The following is a 13238-nucleotide window of genomic DNA, read 5'->3' as shown; positions in this document are numbered from 1 at the left end:
AAATCTGATAAAGGTTAGTATCCAAAATCTATAAGTAACTTATCAAACTCAACACCCCAAACCCAAATAATCTAGTGAAGAAATGGGCAGAGGACATGAACAGACACTTTTCCAAAGAAGACATCCAGATGGCTAATAGACACATGAAAACATGTTCAATATTACTCATCATCAGGGAAATGAAAATCAAAACCACAAAGAGATATTACCTCGCACTTGTCAGAATGGCTAAAATTAACAACCCAGGAAACAACAGATGTTGGTGAGGATGCAGAGAAAGGGGGAATACTTTTGCATCATTGGTGGGAATGCAAACTGGTGTAGCCACCCTGGAGAACAGTACAGAGGTTTCTCAAAAAATTAAAAATAGAGCTATCCTATGACCCAGCAATTGCACTACTAGGTATTTATCCAAAGGATACAAAAATGCTGATTCAAAAGGGCACATGCACCCCAATGTTTATAGTAGCACTGTCAACAATAACCAAATTATGGAAAGAGTCCAAATATCCTAATGAGTGGATAAAGAAGATGTGGCATACATATACAATGGACTATGACTTGGTGATGAAGAAGAATGAAATCTTGCTATTTCCAACAGTGTGGATGAAACTTGAATGTATCGCACTAAGTGAAATAAGTCAGTCAGAGAAAGAGAAATATTGTATGATTTCACTCATATGTGGAATTTAAGAAACACAACTGATGAACATATGGGAAGGGAAGAAAAGATAAAAACAGAACAGTCCTAGCTCCCTTCCTTCCCATCCATCCATCCATCCATCCATCTTCCCATCCATCTAAGTCTAGCAGTAGCTTCTCAGAACTCCCCAGAACTTGTACTGTCTTAAATTCTTATTTCTCTGCATGAAAATCCTCAAGAATGTTTATGAAAAAAACTAACCTGTATAGTGTACTTTTGTGTGCCAGATACTCTTAAAGTTCAACTTATTCTTGAAACCATCCTATGAGTTTGACCACAATTATTATCCCCATTTACAGATGAGGAATGAAGCACAGAGAAGATAATTGCTGAAAATCACAAACCCAGTAAGTGGTAGTGTAGGGATGTAAACCTAAGTAAGTTTGACTTTAGAATCTATGCTTTTTACTCCTACCTTCACTATGTCATAGTGAAGGCTGTATTCAAAACAGTGATTACCAAAATGTTTAACATGTTCTTTTTATTTATTTTTTAAAAAATGTTTATTTATTTATTTTGAGACAGAGAGTGAGCAGGGGAGGGGCAGAGAGAATCCCAAGCAGACTCCTTGCTGGCAGGGCAGAGCCCAGTGCGGGTCCTGATCCCACAAACCATACGCTGAGATCAAGAGTCAGATGCTTAAGTGACAGAACCACCCAAGCGCCCCTGTTTAACATGTTTTCGAATATATGCTGCTGGCATACTTAACAGGATTAACAAATGTGCTGGTGCAGCTCATTTGTGAGGCTGCAGAACTAAGTGGATCTGAACTGGGCTGGTGGGCCTGGTTGTCATTTATTTTTGCAGCCATTATTTTGAGGACTTGCCTTTGGTAAATGCCACCTTTCTCACAAGTTTTAGGTTTGGAAGTTACCTATGAATACAAGATTCTTTAAAAGGATTGTGGCTTCAAATTAAGCCAATATGTTCTCTTCCAATTTTTTATTATTGGTAATTGTATTGCTCCTTTGAATGCTGTCTTCCTAGGTGGTGGTCATCCACGTGGGCTATTATGGCAGAGCTCTGTTGGAAGTGGCAAAAGAGATGAAAGTAAAGTTAACAACTAAGCTTGGATGAAGCTTGAGAATGCAATAGGACACATGGGTTATTGCTTTGGAGAGGTTTTGATCTAAATATGGAGAGTGATTGGGGCGCCTGGGTGGCTCAGTCGGTTGAGTGTCCAGCTTCGGCTCAGGTCACGATCTTGCAGTCCGTGAGTTCGAGCCCCGCGTGGGGCTCTGTGCTGACTGCTCAGAGCCTGGAGCCTGTTTCACATGCTGTGTCTCCGTCTCTCTCTGACCCTCCCCCGTTCATGCTCTGTCTCTCTCTGTCTCAAAAATAAATAAACGGTAAAAAAAAAAAAAATTAAAAAAAAATATGGAGAGTGATTATAAACTGTCTGTAAGGCTTAGAAGAATCAGTATGACCCTGTAAAGATAACAGGCAGGAATGCCATGCTTGAATCTTAATCTGCAAATTAAGACTCTGCAGTGCTCATGACTCTCAAGAACATTTCCAATGAAGTCAGACACATAGTGTGATTGACAGCCTAGTGAGATTAGTGATAATGAATGTGAATTCAGACTGGTCAGCGTCGTGGTGTGTTTTTCTCAAGCCACGTTCAGCTTTGATGGTGCAAAATTAGAGAAGGCAGAGTTGGATTTAACTGGGGTTGTGGTTTCCCAGAGCCAGATAAGGGAAGGGAGTTGAGGGAGTCTTTGCTATTCTCAACTACTCATTAAGTGTAAATTTTGTAAACATCCCATCACCCTTCATGTGAAAGTCTTGGGAATTTATTTGAACTCTCTTGAGCATACTAATCAATTTGGGACTAATCACCTCCTTTATGATATTGAGTCTTCTCTTTATAAGTTCCTATAATATCTTAAAAAAAAATTTTTTTTTTACATTTATTTTTGAGAGACAGAGCACTAGTGGGGAGGGGAAAACAGAGAGAGAGAGAGAGAGAGAGAGAGAGATTGAGAGAGAGATGGAGAAGGAGAGGGAGAGAGAGAGGGAGACACAGAATCCAAAGCAGGCTCCAGGCTCTGAGCTGTCAGCACAGAGCCCGACACGGGGCTCGAACCCACATACTGTGAGATCATGACCTGAGACAAAGTTGGACGCTCAACTGACTGAGCCACCCAGGCACCCCTCCCTATAATCTCTTTTAATGTAAAGTTTTCAATTTTTCTCCAAAAAAATTTAATCACAGATACTAAATTTAGTATCAGTAGACATGAAAGAAATTGTTTATCACATTCTTGCTCATTGTTTTCATATCTAAAGTTGTCTTGTGAAAATTTTCCATCTAAGTTTCATCATAAAATTATGAAATTATTATTGCTGTCAAATTCTTATTTTGAGACTTGAATGGTTTAGTAATATCAAGTGTTGTAACTCAGCTGCCCATTTTGTAATAGTTCTCTTGAAAAAAGAGAGAAAGAAAAAAGAAATAATTCTCTAGTAGCTGTTTTTCTTTGAGTTTTCATCTTTTGAGTAGGCTGCCTTGCTTCTCTCAAAGGTACTGTGTTATTTCTCCGTTGTAAATATTTGCTTTTTTTTTTTTTTTACTTAGTACCCTTACAGTTCAAAATATTTGGAAATGTAGTACCTTAAAGAAATTGTGTAAATGTTATAAGGCATCATACATTACTATAATTAATAACTCAAGTTCACATCCCCAAATCATCATTATTTTAGATTTTTAGAAATCCAGTAATTTGGTTAAAATGAGGGTTCTCTTTGTGTGTGTGTGTGTGTGTGTGTGTGTGTGCGTGCATACATGTGTAACATTTGGCTGTATATTTGGATTAGTTTCCTATGGTTACCATAGCAAGGTACCACAAACTGGATGGTTTAAAACAATAGAAATTTGCTCTGTCACACTTCTGGAGACTAAACGTAGGAAATCAAGGTGTTGACAGAGCTGTGCTCCCTCTGAATCTTCTAGGATCCACTCTTCCCTTTCCAGCTTTTGGAAGCCACATGTATTCCTTGGCTGTGGTTCCAACACTGTAATTTCTGCCTCTGTCTTCACATGGCCAACTTCTCTATGTGTTTTTGTCTTCTCTTCTTCTTAGAAGGACACCAGTTAGATTGGATTAAGAGCCCACTCTGCTCCAGTAGGACCTCATCTTAACCAAATACATCTGTGACGACCCTATTTCCAAATAAGGTCATTCTGAAGTACTGAGGATTAGAACTTCAAAATACTTATTTGGAGGGAGATACAATTCAACTCAAAACAACACCTAATTACTTACTAAGAGATCCCATGTTACTTTTTTAGGAATATGTGCAAATTCATTTAAAAGTGTAGTTTCCAAAAAAATAAATAAAAGTGCAACTTTGAAAAAATAAAAAATAAAAATAAATAAAAATGTAACCTGAACTCTATTTGAAATAAAGAGATAAATGAAATAATATACTGTTAAAATCTTCAGGAATGAAATATTGTACATCAACTAGGTCTTTATGGTGACTCTCCATTTTTTACTTCAATAAAAATTCTGCAGGCAGTATATTTGCTTAAGGAATTTGGCTGAGTCACTGACTCTACTATGGTTTACTTGAGTGTATTTCCAAGTCTATTCAGCTTTCTACATAGTTTCATATTTGCTTCTAGAAATGAGAAAGATAAAGTTTGAGGAAAGAAGCTCATCTAAGTTAAACACACTGTGTGACTATCTTCTATCTCTTTATTTTTTGACATTGAAATGTGTAAAAGGAAATTGCCTTCTTTCAAAAAAGTCTCTAAAAGATCTTGTTACATTTACAAAGCCTTCTGAATGCTGTAATAAGTCTGCCAGCACCATCTTTAGTTTAGAGCATTGTTGCAAATGTCCTTTTGTAAAATAGATCTTTCTGAGCTGGTCATCCCAATATTTGGTGTTGGCTCGAAAGAGAAATTAAGGTTAAAAATAAACAACAGTAAAAAAAAAATCTTGAAGGTAGATCAGAGCTAGGGCAGTCATCTAGTTCAACTCCCTGATTTACAGTGGAGATATCAAGGCCCAAAGGTTCCTGAAGGTCACTTTGCTGAAGCATGGCAGAACTGACTCTAAAATCTTGCTCTACAGAATCACATTGTCTTTTCTTTCATATCATATTCAGACCTTGTACAAAGGTGCACAATGGCTGGCACTGAATTGTACACTTTTTTGTTGAAGTATAGTTGACACACAATGTTATATTAGTTTCAGGTGTACCACATAGTTATTCAACTTCTCTGTATGCTATGCTCACCACAAGTGTAGCTACCATATGTCACCATGCAATGCTACAGTACCATTGTCTACATTCCCTATGCTGGACTTTTCATCCCCATGATTTATTCATTCCATAACTGGAAGATGGTACTTCCCACTCTCTTTCATTCATTTTGCCCATTCCCCCTTCCTCTTCCCTGTGGCAACCATTAATTTGTGTTCTGTATTTATGAGTCTATTTCTTTAAAAAAATTTTTTTTAGTCTTTATTTTTGAGAGAGAGACGGAGAGAGAGAGAGAATGAGTGGGGAGAGGGGCAGAGAGAGAGGGAGACACAGAACCCAAAGCAGGCTCCAAGCTTTAAGCTGTCAGCACAGAGCCTGACATGGGGCTTGAACCCACAAACCAAGAAATCACGACCTGAGCCAAAGTTGGATGCCCAACCGCCTGAGCTACACAGGTGCCCCTGGGTCTGTTTCTGCTTTTGTTTGTTCATTTGTTTTGTTTTCTAGATTCCACTTATAAGTGAAATCATATGGTACTTGTCTTTCTTCATCTGACTTATTTCACTTAGCATAACCTCTAGGTCCAACTGTGTTGTTGCAAAAGGTAAGATCTTATTATTTATTTTTTTAGGGCTGAGTAATACTCTATTGTACGTGTGTGTATGTGTGTGTGTATCGTCTTTATCCATTCACCTATTAATGGACACTTGGACTGCTTCCATATCTTGGGTATTGTAAATAATGCTGCAGTAAACATATATCTTTTCCAGGTAATATTTTTTGTTTTCTTTGGGAAATTACCCAGTAGTGAAATTATTGGATCATATGGTATTTCTATTTTTAACTTTTTGAGGAACCTCTGTATTGTTTTCCACAATGGTTGCACCAATTTGCATTCTCACCAACAGTGCAGGAGGGTTCTGTTTTCTTTACATCCTTGCCAATGCTTGTTATTTCTTCTCTTTTTGATGCTAACCATTCTGACTAGTGTGAGATACTATCTCATTGTGGTTTTGATTTGCATTTCCCTGATGATGGATGATGTTGAGCATCTTTTCATGTGTCTATTGGCAATTTGTATGTCTGATGAATTGCATACTTTATATTTTTTATGTTTATTTTTGAGAGAGAGAGAGACAGAATGTGAGCAGAGGAGGGGAAGAGAAAGAGGGAGACACAGAATTTGAGGCAGTCTCCAGGCTCTGAGCTGTCAGCACAGAGCCTGACACAGGGCTTTAACTCACGGACTGCGGGATCATGACCTGAGTGAAGTCAGACACTTAACTGAGCCACCCAGGTGCCCCTGAATTGCATACTTTAACTGCATAAATCTTATGGTATGAGAATTATATCTCAATAAAACTGTTTTTAAAAAAAGATGAATGGCTGGCTTTCAGGGCAATAGCAATGAAAGTACAGTATGCTTGAGAAACATTTATTTTAAATAATAAATGATTTCTTCTAAAAAAAATTGCACAGGTTTGTTCCTCTTTCTCAAGATTGCTTTGGCTATTCAGGGTATTTAGTGCTTTGACACAAATTTAAGGATTGTTAGTTCTGTTTCTGTGAAAAAGGTCATTGAAATTTTAATAGGGACTGCATTGTATCTGTAGATTGCTTTGGCATTTAACAACAATAATTGTTCTAGTCCATGAGCCTGGAATATCTTTGTGTCATCTTCAATTTCTCTCATTTATGTCTTACAGTTTTTAACATATAGATCTTTCACCTCCTTGGGTAAGTTTATTCCTAGGTTGTTTTTTGATGTAATTGTAAATAGGATTGCTTTCTTAATTTCTTTCTGATAGTTCATCATTAGTGTCTAAAAACACAACAGATTTTTGTGTATTGATTTTGTACCCTGTAACTTTACTGAATTTATTTATTAGCTTTAACAGTTTTTTGATGGAATCTTTAAGGTTTTGTGTATAAAATGTTAGGTCATCTATAACAGTGACAGTTTTTTACTTCTTTCCAATTTGGATGCATTTTATTTTTTTCTTGCCTAATTGCTATGGCTAGGACTTTCAATACTATGTTGAATAAAAGTGGCAAGAATGGGCATCCTTGTCGTGCTTCTGCTCTTAGAGGAAAAGCTTTCAGCTTTTCACTGTTGACTATATTAGCTGTAGGCTTGTTATATATGTCCTTTATCGTGTTAAGGTATGTTCCCTTTATATCTACTTTGTTGAATTTTTATCATAAGTGGATGTTGAATTTTGTCATATGCTTTTTCTATGTCTATTGCGATGATAATATGACTTTTATCCTGTATTTTGTTAATGTGGCATATCACATTGACTGATTTGCTGTGTTAAACCATCCTTGCATCCCTGGAATAAATCTCACTTGATTATGGTATATGATCCTTGTAATGTTTTGCTGACTTCAATTTGCTAATATTTTGTTGAGGATTTTGTGACTATGTTCATCAGGAATATTGGCCTATAATTTTCTTTTCTTATGGAATCTTTGTTTGCTTTGGTATCCAAGTAATGCTGGTCTAATAAAATGAGTTTGGAAGAGTTCCCTCCTCTTCTATTTTTGGTAGAGTTTGTGAAAGATTACTATTAGTACTTCTTTAAATGTTTGATAGTATTTACCAGTGAAGCCATCTGGTTCTGGATTTTTGTTTGTTGGATATTTTTTGATTACTGATGCAAACTCCTTACTAGTAATTATTCTGTTAGATTTTCTTTCTTTCTTTCTTTCTTTCTTTCTTTCTTTCTTTCTTTCTTTCTTTTTTAAAGTTTATTTATCTTGAGAGAGAGAGAGAGAGAGAGAGAGCAAGTAGGGCAGGGGCAGGGAGAGAGAGAGAGAGAGAGAGAGAGAGAGAGAGAGAGAGAGAGAATCCCAAGCAGGCTCTGCACATCAGGGCAGAACCCCATGTGAGGCTCAAGCACATAAACTGTGAGATCATGACCTGAGTTGAAACCAAGAGTCAGCTGCTTAACTGACTGAGCCACCAGGTGCCCCCTGTTCAGATTTTCTATTTCGTCATGCTTTAGTCTTGATAAGTTGTATGTTTTTAGAAATTTATCTATTTCTTCTAGGTGGTCCAATTTGTTGATATGTAATTGTTCATAGTAGACTCTTATGATCCCTTGTAGTTCTGTGGTGTCAGTTGTAACATCTCTTTCATCTCTGATTCTATTTATTTGAGTCCTTTTTTGGGTGAGTCTAGCTAGAGCTCTGTCGATTTTGTTTATCTCTTAAAATAACTACCTCTTCATTTCATTGATCTTTTCTACTGTCTTTTTAGTCTCTATTTCACTAATGTCTGCTATAATCTTTGTTATTTTCTCCTACTAACTTCAGCTTCATTTGTTTTTCTTTTTCTAGTTCATTGGGGTGCAAAGATGGGTGGTTTAAGACTTTTCTTTTTTCTTGAGGTAGACATTCATCACTATTTACTTTTAGAACTGCTTTGCTGCATCCTGTAAGTTTTGTGACATCATATTTCTGTTTTCATCTATCTCAAGGTATTTTTTATTTACTTTTAAAATTTCTTCTTTAATTCATTGGTTGTTCCATAGCAAGTTTAATCTTCACATATTTGTGAATTTTCTGGTTTTCTTTGTATAATTAATTTCTAGTTCATACCACTGGTTCAGAAAAGATACTTGATATAATTTCAATTCTCTCAAATTTATTAAGACTTGGTTTGTGGACTAACATATGATCTATCTTGGAAAATGTTCTTTGTGCACTTGAGAAGAATGTGTATTCTGCTGCTTTGGGATGGAATGTTCTGTAAATATTGACGTCCATCTCATCTAATATGTCATTTGAGGCTGATGATTCTTTATTGATTCCATCTGGGGGATTTATCCATTGATGTAAGTGGTGTACTCAAGTTCCCTACTATTATTGTGTAGCTATTTCTCCCTCAAGGTCTATTAATAGTTTGTTTGTTTTTATCTGTTAATACCCTCTTTTACAATTTACAATTGTTGTACCCTCTTGTCGGATTGACCCCTTAATCATTATGTACCCTTCATTGTCTCATTACAGTCTTTCTTTTAAAGTCTATTTTATCTGATGTATAAAAAAATAAAGTCTATTTTGTCTGATGTAAGTATAGTTATTCCAGCTTTCTTTTGGTTTCCATTTATATAGGATTTTTTTTTCCATCCTGTCACTTTCAGTCTTTGTATGTGTTCTTATGTCTAAAGTAAGTCTCTTGTAGGGAGCATATAGATGGAACTTGTCTTTTTATCCATTCAACTACTCTATCAATTGGAGAATTTAGTCCATTTACATTTAAAGTAATTACTAGTAGCTATGTGCTTATTGCCATTCTGTTGTTTTATGGCTGTTTTGTAGTTCCTCTCTGTTCCTTTCTTTTTCCCTTGCTCTCTCAATCTCTCTCTCTCTCTCTCTCTCTCCCTCTTTGTGTGTGTGTGTGTGTGTGTGTGTGTGTGTGTGTGTGTGGTTTGGTGACTTTCTTTACTGGTGTGCTTATATTCCTTTCTCTTTATTGTTTGTGTATTTACTATACATTTTTGCTTTGTGTTTATCATGAGGCTTACCTATAAAACTTGTATCTATAACTGTCTATTTTAAGTTGATAGCAACTTAGGTTTGATCCCATTCTAAAACTCAACAATTTTACTCTCACCCCTCCCCACAGGTTTTGCTTTGATGTCACATTCTACGTCTTTTTCTATTGTATATCTCTTGAAGAATTATAGTAATCATAGTCATTTTTATAATTTTGTCTTTTAGTCTTCATACTAGCTTTACAAGTGATCAATCCACTACCTTTAGTATATATTTACCTTTCCAGTGATGGTTTATATTCTTGACTGGAAGTTTTTTCTTTTAGCACTTTAAATATATTTTGCCCTTCTCTTCTGGTCTACAAAATTTCTGCTGAAAAATCTGATTCATTGTATGAAGGTTCTCTTGTATGTTAGAAGTTGTTCTTCTCTTGCTGCTTTTAATATTCTCTTCTTGTTCTTTTTTTTTTTAATTTTTTTTTAACATTTATTTATTTTTGAGACAGAGAGAGACACAGCATGAACGGTGGAGGGGCAGAGAGAGAGGGAGACACAGAATCAGAAGCCTTCTCTTCTTGTTCTTAACTTTGGACATTTTAATCATGTTTTGTTGTGGATCTCTTTGAGCATCACAATCCCTGATTTTTAGATTATATTACAAAACAATAGTAATTAAAACAGTATGGTATTGGCATAAAAACAGACACATAGATAAAGAGAACAGAATAGAGACCCCAGAATTGAACCCACACTATATATGGTCAATTAATTTATGTCAAAGGAGACAAGAATATACATAGAAAGGACAGTCTCTTTAGTAAATGATGTTAGGAAAACTGGACAGCCACATGCAAAAGAATGAAATTGGACTACAATTTTATACCATACATAAAACTTAACTCAAAATGGATTAAAGACTTGCATGTAAGACTTACCATAAAACTCCTAGCAGAAACATAAGCGGTGAACTCCTCAACTTAGGTATTAGTGATGATTTTTTTTTTGAAACTGACACCAAAAGCAAAAGAAATAGAAGCAAAGTAAACAAGTGCAAACTACATTAAACTATAAAGCTCTTTATAGCAAAGGATGCCATCAAGAAAATGAAAAGACAATTTACCAGATGGGAAAAAATATTTTCAAATCACATATCTGATAAGGAGCTAATATCCAAAATATAGAAACAAACTGCTATAACTCAATAGCAAAAAACAATCTGAATTAAAAATGGGCAGAAGATCTGAATAGGTAATTTTCTAAAGAAGACATGCAAAAAACCAACAGGCACATGAAAAGATGTTCAACATCATTAATCATCAGGGAGATGCAAGTCAAAACCACAATGAAATATCACCTTAAACCAATAAGAATGGCTAGTATCAAAAAGACAAGAAATAAATATTAGCAGGATGTGGAGAAAAAGGAGCCTCATGCACTATTGGTGGGAATGCAAATTGGTGCAACCATTGTGGAAAACACTATGGAGTTTCCTCAAAAAACTAAAAATAGAAATACCATATGATCCAGTAATTCCACTACAGGATATTTACCCAAAGAAAACACAAACACTAATTAGAAAGATATATGCACCCCTATGTTTACTGCAGCATTATTTACAATAGCCAAGATATAGAAATAAGCCAAGGATTAGATAGAATAGATGAATAGATAAAGAAGATGTGGTCTGTATGTGTATATATATGTTACTCAGCCACAAAAAAGAATGAGATCTTGCCATTTGAAGAACATGGATGGACCTACAAGGTATTACGCTAAGTGAAATGAGTCAGAGGGAGACACATAGATCCCATATGATTTCACTGCTATGTGGATCTAAAAAACAAAACAAAACCCAAGCTCATAGATACAGGGAACAGACGAGCAGCTGCCAGAGGTGGGGGTGAGGGGTGGGAGAAATGGGTGAACTGTGTATTTTTTTGTTTATTTGTTTTTTAGTTTAAATAAATTCAATTTTGTGGGGGGCGGCAGGAGAAAAATAGAACTCAAAAAAAAATTGCACCTTACATAATCATCTGAAAATAGCAACCAAACCCAACTCTAAGATCTAAATAAGAACTTAAGGTAGACTTAGATTGTATTTACAGCACTATCAATTTCATAGAGATAAAGGGTGATTGATTTAGAGAAGGAAAACTGTTTAAGAAATAGTCTTAAAACATTTCTTGACGTTCAAACAATCTGCACACAATTATAAGGTTGAGTTAAAATGTAAACTCTTAAATAATGCTCTGTCATGGAGCATGTAGTACTGTACCGCAAGTTCACCTTTCTAGAGGGCAAGTTAGATTAATAGAAAACTTAGTGTTTTTTCTGGTCTTTCTTTGTGGATCTCTTGTTAGTGATTCATAGGCCTTCCAAACTGATCTTCTAACTTTCTTTTTTTTTTTTAATTTCATTTTTTTCATTTACATCCAAATTAGTTAGCATATAATGCAACAATGATTTCAGGAGTAGATTCCTTAATGCCCCTTACCCATTTAGCCCATCCCCCCTCCCATCACCCTTCCAGTAACCCTCCGTTTGTTCTCCATATTTAAGAGTCTCTTATGTTTTGTCCCCCTCCCTGTTTTTATATTATTTTTGCTTACCTTCTCTTATATTCATCTGTTTTTTGTCTTCAAGTCCTCATATGAGTGAAGTCATATGATATTTGTCTTTTTCTGACTGACTAATTTTGCTTAGCATAATACCCTCTAGTTCCATCCTTGAGATCTTCTAACTTTCCTATCTTTTGTCCTCTGTATTATATCTTTGTCTTTTTTTAAAAAAACATCTGTATTGAGATAAAATTTTTACTCAATAAATGTCACTCATTTTAATTGTACAGTTCAATGAGTTTTGACAATGTATATAGTTGTATAGCCTTCACCACTATTACTCCAAAAAGTTCCCTCATCTCTGACTTTGACTCAGGTCATGATCTCATGGTTCATGGATTTGAGCCCTGCACTGGGCTCTGTGCTGATGGTGTGGAGCCTGCTTGGGATTCTTGCTCTCTTCTCTCTCTCTGCCCCTCCCCTCCCCTTCTCTCAATATAAATAAACTTAAAAAAACCAAACAAACCCCCAAAATTCCCTCATCCTCTCTGCAGTCACCCTCCTTCCCTTCCCTACCCCCTGGGAGTTTTGCCTGTTTTAAAATGTCACATAAACAGAATCATATAGAATGTAGGCTTTTGTGTCTTGCTTCTTTCATTTAATATAATTTCTTTGGAGTTTCTTTTATGCTATATACATCAATAGTTTGTTCCTTATTATTGCTGAGTGGATTTCCAAAGTGATGTGTTGTTGGTCTATTCACTAGTTGGTGGACATATAGGTCATTTCTGGTTTTCATTTCTTCTGGATAAATACCCGAGTATGGAATTTCTGGGTCATGTGATTAGGTATGTTTAACTTCATAGGAAATTGCCAGATGATTTTCTACAGTTATTGTGCCATTTTATACTTGCAAAAGCATTTATTATAAATCCTTGCCAAGATTTTATTCTATGTTTGCTTCAAGAAATTTTATTGTTTTATAGTTTATAGCCGTTCTATTTAGGCCCATGATTCATTTGGGTTAATTTTTTTGCATGTGAGATTAGAATCTAAGTTTTTTTATTTATTGATTTCTTTTTTTTTTTGTATATGGATATCCATTTGTTCTAGCACCATTTATTTGAAAAGACAATTTTTATCCCATTGAAATACCTTGGTACTCTTGTCAAAAATTAATTGGCTATATATGTGTGTGTCTCTGAGTCTATTTTTTGGACTCTTTATTCTGTCCCACTCATCTCTTTGTCTATCTTTATG

This window comes from Panthera uncia (assembly GCF_023721935.1).
Source record: "Panthera uncia isolate 11264 chromosome A3 unlocalized genomic scaffold, Puncia_PCG_1.0 HiC_scaffold_11, whole genome shotgun sequence".
Classification (NCBI taxonomy): Eukaryota; Metazoa; Chordata; class Mammalia; order Carnivora; family Felidae; genus Panthera; species Panthera uncia.
Note: the sequence above shows the minus strand (reverse complement) of the source record.